The sequence below is a fragment of the Sorex fumeus genome, unplaced genomic scaffold (assembly GCF_029834395.1).
Source record: "Sorex fumeus unplaced genomic scaffold, SorFum_2.1 ptg000035l, whole genome shotgun sequence".
NCBI lineage: Eukaryota > Metazoa > Chordata > Mammalia > Eulipotyphla > Soricidae > Sorex > Sorex fumeus.
In genome coordinates, this window is record NW_026606092.1 from 36,679,044 (window position 1) to 36,691,198 (window position 12,155).

Consider the following 12,155-nt stretch of genomic DNA (forward strand, 5'->3'; position numbering starts at 1 on the left):
GAGAACATCATGCGACGACTGGAATGGGAAAACATGGGAGTGAAGATAGATGGTCGGCAACTACACCACCTCTGCTTTGCTGATGACATCGTTCTAATAACACCAAACATCAACGAAGCGGCACAAATGCTGAACGACTTTGACCGTGAATGTGGAAAGGTCGGACTACAGCTGAATCTTACGAAGACAATGTTTATGAGAAACAGCCTTGTTCCTGATGCTCCATTCACTCTCAACGGAACCACCATCTCCGAATGCAACAGTTATATATACCTAGGTCGAGAAATCAACATGATGAATGACCTGGCACCTGAGTTGCGCAGGAGGAAGAGAGCAGCTTGGAATGCCTTCAAGAGCATTGCAGAAATAACTAAAAGGACAAAGAACCTCCAGCTACGAGCACATCTCTTTGATTCCACTATTCTTCCTGCATTAACATATGCCTCAGAGACCTGGACCCTACGAAAACAGGATGAGAATACTATTCGGGTCTCTCAAAGAGGAATCGAAAGAACTATGCTTGGAATATCACGATTCACTCAAATGAGAGATAGAATCCGGAGTTCTGATCTTCGTCAACGCTCAAGAATCAGGGACGCTGTCTCATTTGCCAAGACATCAAAAATCAGATGAGCTGGACACGTAATGAGGTTTACAGACAACCGCTGGACTAGAGCCATTACTGATTGGATTCCACGAGACATCAAAAGATCACGTGGACGCCCACCTATAAGATGGTCAGACTTCTTCGTCAAGACCCTAAATGATCGGTTTGAGGCTCTACATGTTCCTAAAACGAACAGATACCATTGGGCTACGCTAGCACGCAACCGGGATGAATGGAGATGTTACTGGCACCCGCTCGAATAAATCGATGAATAACGGGGATTAAGTGATTAAGTGATTAAGTGATAATCCTGGATGACCTTGTACATTATAGGGTTGATCATTGTCAAGTTTGAAGGCACATTTAAAATATATTTTCATGAGGTTCTTCACATTGATTACTTTCAATATTTAAGCACCAATCCCATCATCGTTACACCTTCCCACCACAATTATTTAGAATTTTCCCAACCCCATTCAGGCCTGCCTTCCAAGGGCAGATGCTAGATAATTCATGTTCTATTCCTTATTATGAATATTATGAGTTGTCACACTTCTGGAATTCTGTAATTGTAAATGATTAGGGTCCAGAGATTTCTCTGGAGGAAGTTAATCCATTTTGAGATTCATTTGGGAGTCTCTGGATCAAGGCCAGGTGCTCTGACCTGGTACCCAGAGGTAGATCGTGGGCATGACAGCCACGACCCCAAGTGGAGGGGATACCTCCTTCTTCTCTATTGTCAAGTGGAATGGAGTCTTAGTCCCTGAACTCACATACCTGTGTTTTGCTTCTGGAAGCTTGTGGCCACCGGGATTTCATCTGGAGTGGGCAGAGAGGGAACAGTCTCTCCACTTGAGGTGCCCTGGTAGAATTGGCGTGGTACAGGGTCTGAACAGATCTCTGGCAAACTGCTATCCTCTGGGATTACTGCTGTGTCTCTTGATCAAGGTCATTGATGTGCTGTGAAGGCACATTTTGTGTGTGTGTTTGTGTGTGTGTAGTATTCGGGTTTATATATGTACATATTTATACAATAGAAATATTTTATATTTATATTGAAATTTAAATATAATCTCTCTCTCACATGGCAAAGTCTGGCAAGCTACCTGTGATGTATTCAATATGCCAAACACAGTAACAAGTCTCACAATGTTACTAGGCCCGCTTGAGCAAATTGATGAGCAATGGGAGGACAGTGCTACAGTGGACAGTTCTAAAATATTTATATTTTATATATTTAAATTAAAATACTTTATATTTATAAATAAACTATTTATATTATTTTATGATGTAAATAGTATGTATATATACGTATGTAGTATTAGAGTTGTTTCAATTGGAACATTTGTAAATCAGAAAAAAATATCTTTACACAGCAGAAATTGTTAATTTGTAGTCTATAGTTATGCTGTGCTATTAGTATTTAGTCCAGGGATCCAAGACCAGAATTATTGAAAATCATAGATCTGTACTTGTTATCACTAAAAATTAGAGGAAAAATAAATTTCCTTTCTTCTCTTTGCCATTGATTTAGGTTATCTCTGTTAATTTAGGTTAACTCTGTCCTTGGCATAATCTGGTCAATCTGGTCAATCATCAAACAGTCAAAAGCAAAAAAAAAGGCAGTTTTAATCTTTCTTAATACTTTACTCAAAATTTCATTATATACTGTCCTCAAGATAAAAAATCTTTTACCAGCACTTTCCCCTTTCCTTTTTATTGAACTAATATTCATTAATATTCATTAATCTCAAAAAATGCCTAACACTAATCTATGCTCTTGTAATCACTTAAAATCTCATAAAATGTGTTATGAATAATTTAAAATAAATTTATTAGATAGAAAAATAAGGCACAATGGATAAGTGAGATTGTGCAAAAAATAGAGCTAGCAAAGGGGAAGTTTGAAAAAGGCTACCTTTGGATACCAGACTAGTACCACTGTAATATCTGAACATTATGATCATGATCACGATCATCCTGTTGTTTGTCGATTGCCTCGAGCAGGCACCAATCATGTCTCCTTCTTCCTAGCTCTGAAATTTTAAAAGAGCCGTATTCAATGCTCTTTCAGGTCTAGGAGAATGAGACCTATCATTGTTACTGGTATTTGGCATATTGAGTATGATATGGGAAGTTTGCCAGACTCTGCCGTGCGGGCAGGATACTTTCAGTAACCTGCCGGGTTCTCCAAAGTAAAAACGAGATAATAAGATGTTGTGTGGCCGCATTTGCGGCTGAGCGCTTCCGGGAGCTGGGTTTTATAGTCTCTGGGTCTTGTCGGTTCATGGGACCACCTGGCGCCAGCACAGCTGGTGGGTGTAACGCCTACCTACTGGAGGATGAGGGTTCTGGGTGCAGAAGGCCCAGTCCTGATCCGAGCAGGCTTGGAGATCTCAACCCTGGGACCTGAATGCCTGGGTTCCTCTGCTGATTCCTTTGTGCATGAGGCTTGTCCAGACGTGTGGAGAGTGGTCTCAGCATGGATGTGGCTGGTTCTGGAGGTCTTCAGCTGCCAGGGCTCTGTTCGGGGCAGCAAGGAAAACTCAACTCGCCCCCCTCCAAGGGACCCCAGTGAGGACAGCCAGGTGCGGGGGCAGGAGACTGCGCTGTTCTCTTCTGGGAGCTGGGTTTTATAGTCTCTGAGTCTTGGCTGTTAATAAAACTACCAGGCGCCTGCGGCAGTTAATGGGTATAATAGCTACCTACTGGAAGATGACGTATCTGGGTGGAGAAGGCCCAGAACATATATTTATTAATTATCTTCTGCTTATCTCAAATGGCAAGGCACAAGCTCCATAAATCATTGTTTATCTCTATGAGTCTTCAGAACTTGGTTAAATAATTAAAATAACATCTGACCGATTGGTGATAAGAGAAAAAGTGAAAAAGGATGTGTTCATAATTAAATAATCTTGTATAGGCGGGGTGTGACTCAGCAGAGATGAGTGACTCATCCACATAATTTATAAATTAACTTAAAAAGCCCTACCTAAGACACAAGTGGAAAGGATAAAAAAGAAACTCTGTCAAGAAAGTTAATAAGGCATAAACAGAGGAATGCATGTACCTTTAAATTACCCCTCCCTGAAATGATGGATTAGATCTAAAAATTTACATTTAAATTACTTCTTCATGGGCATTCAGTCCTTAAGACTCCTCCTATCAAATTTATTTTATTTCAAAAATATATTTAGAAAAGATAAATTCATTATCATCCTGGGCATTACTAATGCTAATTCAAGAAGTAAATTGTGTATAAGAGAATTTTTATTTAGTTTAACTAGTTGACTAAGGTATATATACTTTCAAGTCTCAGCAAAACAGTCATAAACATCTCTGTATTTCTTTACCCAGTCTTTTTTGAGTTTCTCTTCCTGTTTGTTTGAACTATTTATCATAATTTCTTTAAGTATGGTGTTTTTTGGGTAAATATAATTATAAATTGTTATTAAAAGGTAAAGGTAAAGGCCCTCCCGTTGATCGTCGATTTGCTCGAGCGGGCCCAGTAACGTCTCCATTGGAGACTTTGTTGTTACTGTGTCTGGCATATCGAATACTCTCGGTAGCTTGCCGGGCTCTCCGAGAGGGGCGGAGGAATCGAACTCGGGTCGGCCATGTTGGCCGCTTGTAATGCGAACGCCCTACCCGCTGTGCTATCGCTCCAGCCCAAGTATGTGGGGTTTTTCTTGAACTTTAAAACAGTATGAGAAACACTTAATCACTTAATCACTTAACTTCCCGTTAGTCGTCAATTTGCTCGAGCGGGCGCCAGTAACGTCTCCATTTGTCCCTGTCGTGTGCTAGTGTAGCCCAATGGCATCTGTTCGCTCCGGGAACATGAAGAGCCTCAATCCGATCGTTCATGATCTTGACGAAGAAGTCTGAAAAACACAAGCAAAAATAAATAAGCACAATTCCATAAAAATGAAAAGCTTTTGTATAGTGGAGGCAATCATGAGCAAAAAAGAAAGGCAACTTCCCGAATGAGAAAAAAATTGCATATGGTATTCTGTTAAAAGATTAGCTTAAATATTCCAATAGAAAATGTCATTAAATTAATAAATAAAATAAAATAAATGGACTCAAATTAGACAGAGAATACGAAGAGACTTTTTTTTTTGCAAAGAAGATACACAGTTAATAGACACATGAAGAGATGACCAACATCTCTAACCATTAGAAGAAAAAAAGAAGCAAACCAAAGCCTAAATAAACTATTTTCTCACAAATTTCAGAATGATATCATAAAGTATTGAATAAAATAAAAGGGAAATGTTGTTGCGGAATATAAATTCTTACAGCTACTGTATGAAACAGAATGTGAACTTCCTTAGATACTGAAAAAAGGATAACTATATGATTCAGCCATTCTATTTTTGGGTATCTATCAAAAGAAGAAGACACTAATTCTCTTTTTTTTTCTTCTGAGGTCACACCCAGCAATGCACAGGGGTTACTCCTGGCTCTGCACTCAGGAATTATCCCTGGTGGTGCTCAGGGGAATATCTGGGATGCTGGGAATTGAACTTGGGTTGGCCGCGTGCAAGGCAAATGCCCTACCCACTGTGCTATTGCTTCAGCCCCAAGACATTAATTCTCAAAGATATAAACACCCCTATGTTCACTGATACGTTTTTTATGAAACTTTACAAACTATATATACACATATATATTATATATGCATATATTCATGCATTTTATATATGTATACATATATAGTTTATATCTCTGGGCTGGAGAGATAGCACAGCGGTAGGGCATTCGCCTTACAAGCGGCCAACAAGGCCGACCCACGTTCGATTCCTCCGCCCCTCTCGGAGAGCCTGGCAAGCTACCGAGAGTATTCGATATGCCAGACACAGTAACAAAAACACAGCCTCCAATGGAGACGTTACTGGGCCCGCTCGAGCAAATCGACGATCAACGGGAGGGCCTTTATTTATTTTTATTTTTATAGTTTATACATTTAGGGTTTAGGTGTGGGGGCACATCAAACAGCTCACTTCTGACTCAGTGCTCAAAGGTGGTGGTACTTTGTGATTATTTGGTCCTAGGGACCAAATCCAGATCTCCTGCATACAAAACATGTGTTCTAGCGCAAAAAGCATCTACCTGGATCCAGTCTTTGCTTCATTAATATAAGTGAAAAAGTCAGGCAGAGAAATATTTGTACCATGAGATCTCCTTGAGAAATGTATCTTAAACACAAATAAACTCAGACTCAGAGAACATGTTCATAGTTATCAGAGGAGAAAGTGGCTATGGAATAAAGGAAATCCACAGGTATAAAAGAAGAGTTCATAAAAAGAGGCGCACAGCATGAGGCCCAAGGATAATAAGTTTGTGGTACAGATTTGAAAAATCACGAATTACATATACAATAATATATTTACCTTTAGATGTGTCTATTAGTGGATAAAAAACTATTTTCAGATACAGAAATAACTGCACATATAGTATTTCACATTGCAAGAAAATGTCAAACAATATATCACGTTGCTGCCTGAAACTAATATGTTTGCTATCAATTATAATTCAATTAAAAATTAACTACCACGATCACTTCAGCAGCACATGTACTAGAATTGGAATGATACAGAGAAGATTAGCATGGCCTCTGCTCATGAATGACACAAATTTGTGAAGCATTGCTTATTAGGAATAATTAACTATCATAATGCCACTTTTTATTTAGGTTTATAAATTATAGTATTAAAAAATAACAATCCTTCCACAGACTGCTAGGCTAAGGAGAGCAAAAACCTGTGTTCTGTTTCACTTTAATAATGTTATAAACTGGAAGTACATATGGTGTATTATTGATACAATTCCATACAATTTTGTTTATTTAATCAGTAGAGATATTTTTCTGCGAAGTAATACACATTGTAATAACCCCTACTGTCCTCTCTATCCCCTACTGCTCTGTTATTTCTTGAGCAGGGAAGTAGTTTCTGATCTTTGAGGACAAAAGAGCTTTCCAAACAAGGCCAATTGGTCACTTAGTTTCTTTTTTGCCCTGTTGTCCCAGTCCTTTCTCAAAGGGAAACTTTCAGGCTCAGCAAGGGAGAAGACCTCCATAGCAGCTCACTTATCTCAGGAGTCATGGATAATCCCCTTCCTTGATGGGATTGTCCAGCTCCCCTGATGTTGTCAATATAATTTTCTTTTTCCCTCTCGCTCAAGGGGAGAAATGAGTTGTTTTTGTTGCCGGACGTGGCATCAGCACATGCTGGCTCTTCCTTGTAAAGGGAAGGAAATACAGGGTGCCTTCCCACTGTGTTGTTCCTCTCGTTATAAGATGACTATCTCCTGTCCATTTCTCAAATTCTGGTTTCTTTAGGTCACTTGCCAGGATTTCTAATTGTGCTTCCTAGAAACAGGAAAAGAGTAGGAAGAAACAATCTGCCCTTCTTTCTGAGTGGAGGCAGAAGGACAGATATCACATTTAGAGTGAACGGATACAAATGCATATAATAGGACTTTTTTTAAAAAACACATTTATTAAAGTAATTGCTTATTGGGCCAAAGACATAGTGGAGTGGCCACTTGTCTTGCAAGCAGCGATTTCAGGTTCAATCCGTAGAACAGCATATGGTGCCCAAGCACCACTAGGAGTGATTCCTGAGCTCATAGTCAGGAGTAAGCCCTGAGCACTATTGGAGTGTATTACACACCTCACCTCCCCACATAAAATTGCCAATTTGATAAGAAGAATAGAAAATGATGGTGAAGGTACCAACATCTCTAGTTTGAGTGTAAGAACAATCCAAAGAGCGGACAGGCTGAATAAAGAGATGTGATAAGGGTGTCTGATAATGTGTCCATGTTTCAAAGTTTTCATTATTTATTCATTCATAAATTTGATCACTTCCAATGATATTCAGACTAGTAGTTTCGCCCTGATGATTCAATGTGTTAGGGCTTTGCCCAACAGAGCTCAGGGACCACCGAGACTATATTCCAGGGCTCTGAGGCAATGTGGTATCAGGCATCAACTTCTGGTCCCTTAGGCCTACTTTGCTTTCTATGGCTTTTAATGTCTCCACAGACTCCATAATATTTTATGTTAGAGCAATAAATTTATATTAACCACATAATATATATATTCACCATAATATATAATATAATATATATCATATTATATAATATAATATATATATCATCATAATATATATATATTCACCAGGGCAAGCAGTGAAAAAACATCTTCACAATTACTAGTCTAACAGAGAGAAGCTAGGCTTTATGGTCACGAGAAACAAGTCTGCGTTTCAAATTGGGAAAACAACAAGCAAACAAAAGAAAACTGTTGATAAAAATCAACCTAGAATCAGAAAAAAATAACTTGAAATGCCAAAATATGTTCTTCCATAAAAGATATTTTATTTCTGTGAGATGGAACAGATAGGCTATTTCTGATGTGGTGTGTGTGTGTGTGTGTGTGTGTGTGTGTGTGTGTGTGTGTGTAATAAAGTCAAGACACTGATACCTGATATTGTTGCAAAAAAGCGATGCTTTGAGATTTAGAAAATAAAAATGTAAAGCCATGACCATAAGATAAAATTATAAACCCAAGAAAATAAACAATGGTTTGGACAGCAGCTGAAGACAAATAATGACAGCAGAATCTGGATTCTGAAGGTTTAAGAATTTTGTCCTAGCTCCAATATTCACATGTGATGTGAGATGGAAATGCCACTGAAGGAAGAAAAAAAGAGGTAGAGAAAGGACAAAGAGGAAGTGAAAGAAGACAGAGAAAGAAAAACAAAAGGGGAAAAAAGACACAAAACAGAAAGGAGAAGAGAGCAAATAAGAGGAGAAATAAAAGCATAAAATTAATTATGATATTTGTCTTAAATAGGATAGAGAGACTTTGTTCCATCAAAAAATATTGAATTGTAATTTGAGCCCAATTGAATAAATAAGAGCAAGAAGGGAACTTTACCTTCCTTGACGAAGAGTCAGTATAAATAATGACAGGAAGGGGCAAAAAGAGAAATTAAACATGCGGCGGACCAAAATCTGTTGTTTCTGCAATTTATCGGACTCCCTGTCCACTCCTGGGAACTGGGTCTGCAAGTCTGGGAAGCCCTAAAGTCTCATTCCCTCCATGTTCCCTCCTTGAGTTACTCCATGTGCCATGAAACACGTAGAGGTGTGGAATGAGTGAGGAAGCTTAACATACTACTACTTCATTCTTTCTAAATACAGAGATTTTTATTTTGATTTGCTTTGTTTTGCTTTGTTGTGGTTCTGGGGCCACAGCAATTAGGGCTTAGTCCTGATTCTGAACTCAGGGGTCACTCTTGTGGAGTGAATATTGGAGGTAGGACAAAAGAGTGCAGGGAGGATACTCAATTAAATAATAAAGGATAAAGAGAAAAAAGATTATAAGCCGTTATAATCTACATGATAAATAAAAATTGCTTTGAATGTTTACTAAAGTAGTTTAGCACAGGGAGTTAGTTATCCTTATGATGGAAGATGAAAGGAGTCAATGGACCATGGCATTACAGAAGCATTAGATCAGCAAATCAGAAGACAATCTGCTTTCAACAGAGACAAGGAAAATCCTTCGTCCACCTTGCAGAAGATGAAAACTATATAACCTGTTTGCTCGGAGTTGATTGGAGATGCTGAGGAGAGGCAGATGCTGAGAAAGACAATGCCAAAATGGACTTCCTTTCCATCTTTCTTGATTATCACCATCAGTTGTACTCCAGAAGAATGAGAGATGGCATATTGAGGTGAGAGCCACTTCAACCATGATGCACTGCAAGGGAAAATCCAAAGTTATCTAGAAAAAGCCAAATTATGTTTTAGAAGTGATATTCCTAGAATGACATTTGAAGAAAGAATGAAAGTGGTACAGAGTTCAGACAAAGAACCTATGATGAAATTACAAGTGGTGAATGAATGAAGGGTGACTAGGAAAATTGCAAGTTCAGGAAAAAGAAGATATAGACAGTTGGAAGCAAGAGTTTCAGATGGCAATAACACATAGAAATATAAAGTGGCATGTCAGTTTGCTTTCTTGCGTTTACCATCAATGTTTATATTCTAAGAGTGTAAGCAGACACAGTGTATAACATCACAGAGCATATAATGTAAAGTAGGCTTAGCATATGCTATGCGATCAAAGAATTTAAGGATGTGAATAAGAGCTGTTGACAATTTGACAGTATTTTTCCCATATGGCACAGAGAGTTGGGCGAATTTTGAGACAAAAAGAATAAAAATGCAAGTAAATAGACAAAAATATGAGCTTTTTGTCTACTATCATAATCTGTTATATTAGATTTAATCCTGGCTGTAACTAGCTGGGGTGTCTCTGATAGAAATTAGAATGATAGAGATTCAGGTGTATTCAGTTTGCAACAAGTACAGCTGGTAGATGCTTATAAGTATATCCAGTAGTTTGAAATAATTGTAACAGGAGTAGAAAAAGAAACAAGTTGGGAAGTTACAAAAAAAAGTAAGTAATGTATTTCAGTATAATAAAAGTGAAGTATATATTCAGAAAATTAAAGGGAATGACTACTTTTCAAAGATAAGTAATTAAGAGAACTGTGTATATATATATAGTTTTCTGAAAAAGTAGCGATAGTCATCTGTTTATACACCATTCCCTTTAATTCAGCTTATTTTAAATGCTAAAATGGAATGAGTGGTTTTGAAATCCAAGTATTTATTTCATAGGACCATACGGAAATTCCACATGTTCAGCTTTGGCAAACACATCTTCAAACATCCCAATAAGAACATCCGGCTAATCCCTGGGAATGTTTCCAACCACAGTTTTACAATTGCAGTTTTGAAAACCGGGAAACAAGATTCTGTAATCACAATGAGGGCAATGAGTTGTCAATGAGGATAAAAGCAAATGACGTACAGGTGGCTTTAGTGTAGACAACCATGTGCTTACATCTTGGAAGTATTCCAAAGGACAGGTCCTGAAAAGACACACAGCATTGGCAGTGGACCGGGCAAATAATCATGCAAGCTCTGTGATTCTCTAGCACTTACAATTTAGAGCAACTCAAGGGAGAAAACTCCAACAAGTAAACCACTGCAATAATTGAGCCATAATTATTAGCATTTTAAAGAGAACATTAAAATTAAACTCAATGTACTGTGTCTATTCTCCTTAAAAATGGGACTTTGTGTAGGGAGAGAGAACTCTGAGTAAAGTCATCCCAGTTATAATGTAAATAGAGTAATACTGAAAGTATAAAAGTCAGAGGTCAGGTGTAGCAAAGACATCCTACTTCGACTTCAATATTTTACTGTAATTTAAAATGAGGTTATTTCCTGATTAGAATCTCATAGCACTTGAGATGGAGTGATAATATAGTAGGTAGGGTGTTTGCCTTTTCACACAGTCAATTCAGATTCAGTTCCTGGTACCCGATACCCATCCAGCCCACAGCCCACAGGAGTGACCCCTGAGTTCAGAATCAGGACTAAGCCCTAATTGCTGTGGCCCTAGAACCGCAGCAAAGCAAAGCAAAGCAAATCAAAATAAAAATCTCTGTATTTAGAAAGAATGAATCATGTTGAGTCATATTCAGAGTTCTAGAACTACATTCTCTATTAGTCTTCTAGAATATTATACAGAATTTAATAGGTGAGTTATGTATCACATTTCTGTAATTTGAACCTTCAAGGTCTAGGTGAACGGGCTTCCTAGTGATAGCTCCCTGGCTGATTTGCTGGCTTACAGCAGACATTTTCCTCTGGTCTCACAATGAGGCAAACCAAGGGAGAGGTAGAAAGAGTGGAGAGAGAGAGAAAGAGAGAGAGAGTGTGTGTGTGTGTAGAAAGACTACATGCCTATGATCTTTAAAGAGTGGAGAGAGAGAGAGAGAGAGAGAAAGAGAGAGAGAGAGAGAGAGAGAGAGTGTGTGTGTAGAAAGACTACATGCCTATGATCTTTAAAGAGTGGAGAGAGAGAGAGAGAGAAAGAGAGAGAGAGAGAGTGTGTGTGTGTGTAGAAAGACTACATGCCTATGATCTTTAAAGAGTGGAGAGAGAGAGAGAGAGAGAGAAAGAGAGAGAGAGAGAGAGAGAGAGAGTGTGTGTGTAGAAAGACTACATGCCTATGATCTTTAAAGAGTGGAGAGAGAGAGAGAGAGAAAGAGAGAGAGAGAGAGTGTGTGTGTGTGTAGAAAGACTACATGCCTATGATCTTTAAAGAGTGGAGAGAGAGAGAAAGAGAGAAAGAGAGAGAGAGAGTGTGTGTGTGTGTGTGTGTAGAAAGACTACACGCCTATGATCTTACTCGATCTTAATTACTAACTAAAATTCCTATCTCAAAATGCAATTGCATTGGCTAATAAAAAACCAATATTTGCCTTAAGGCAGATGAGGTGGGCACATTCAGCAATGACACATTCTAATAGAGTCTGCATCAGAATCCTTAGAATGTCAGAGAGCACACACAGTGTAGGTCCTGGTTTCTCTCTACGTTTCCATCAAATTCATTTAAGCATCCTGACCAGGGCTGTTTCTTGAAATGCTGATTCTGTTTGTCTCTGGGGAC

General features: G+C 38.4%; 1 non-coding gene across 1 annotated transcript; it reads left to right on the forward strand.

Annotated features, from left to right (window-relative positions):
• Positions 1 to 6,167: 6,167 nt before the first annotated feature.
• Positions 6,168 to 6,270, forward strand: LOC130027071 (U6 spliceosomal RNA). Its single transcript, XR_008793007.1, has one exon. It is a non-coding gene; the product is annotated as a U6 spliceosomal RNA (small nuclear RNA).
• Positions 6,271 to 12,155: the final 5,885 nt, after the last annotated feature.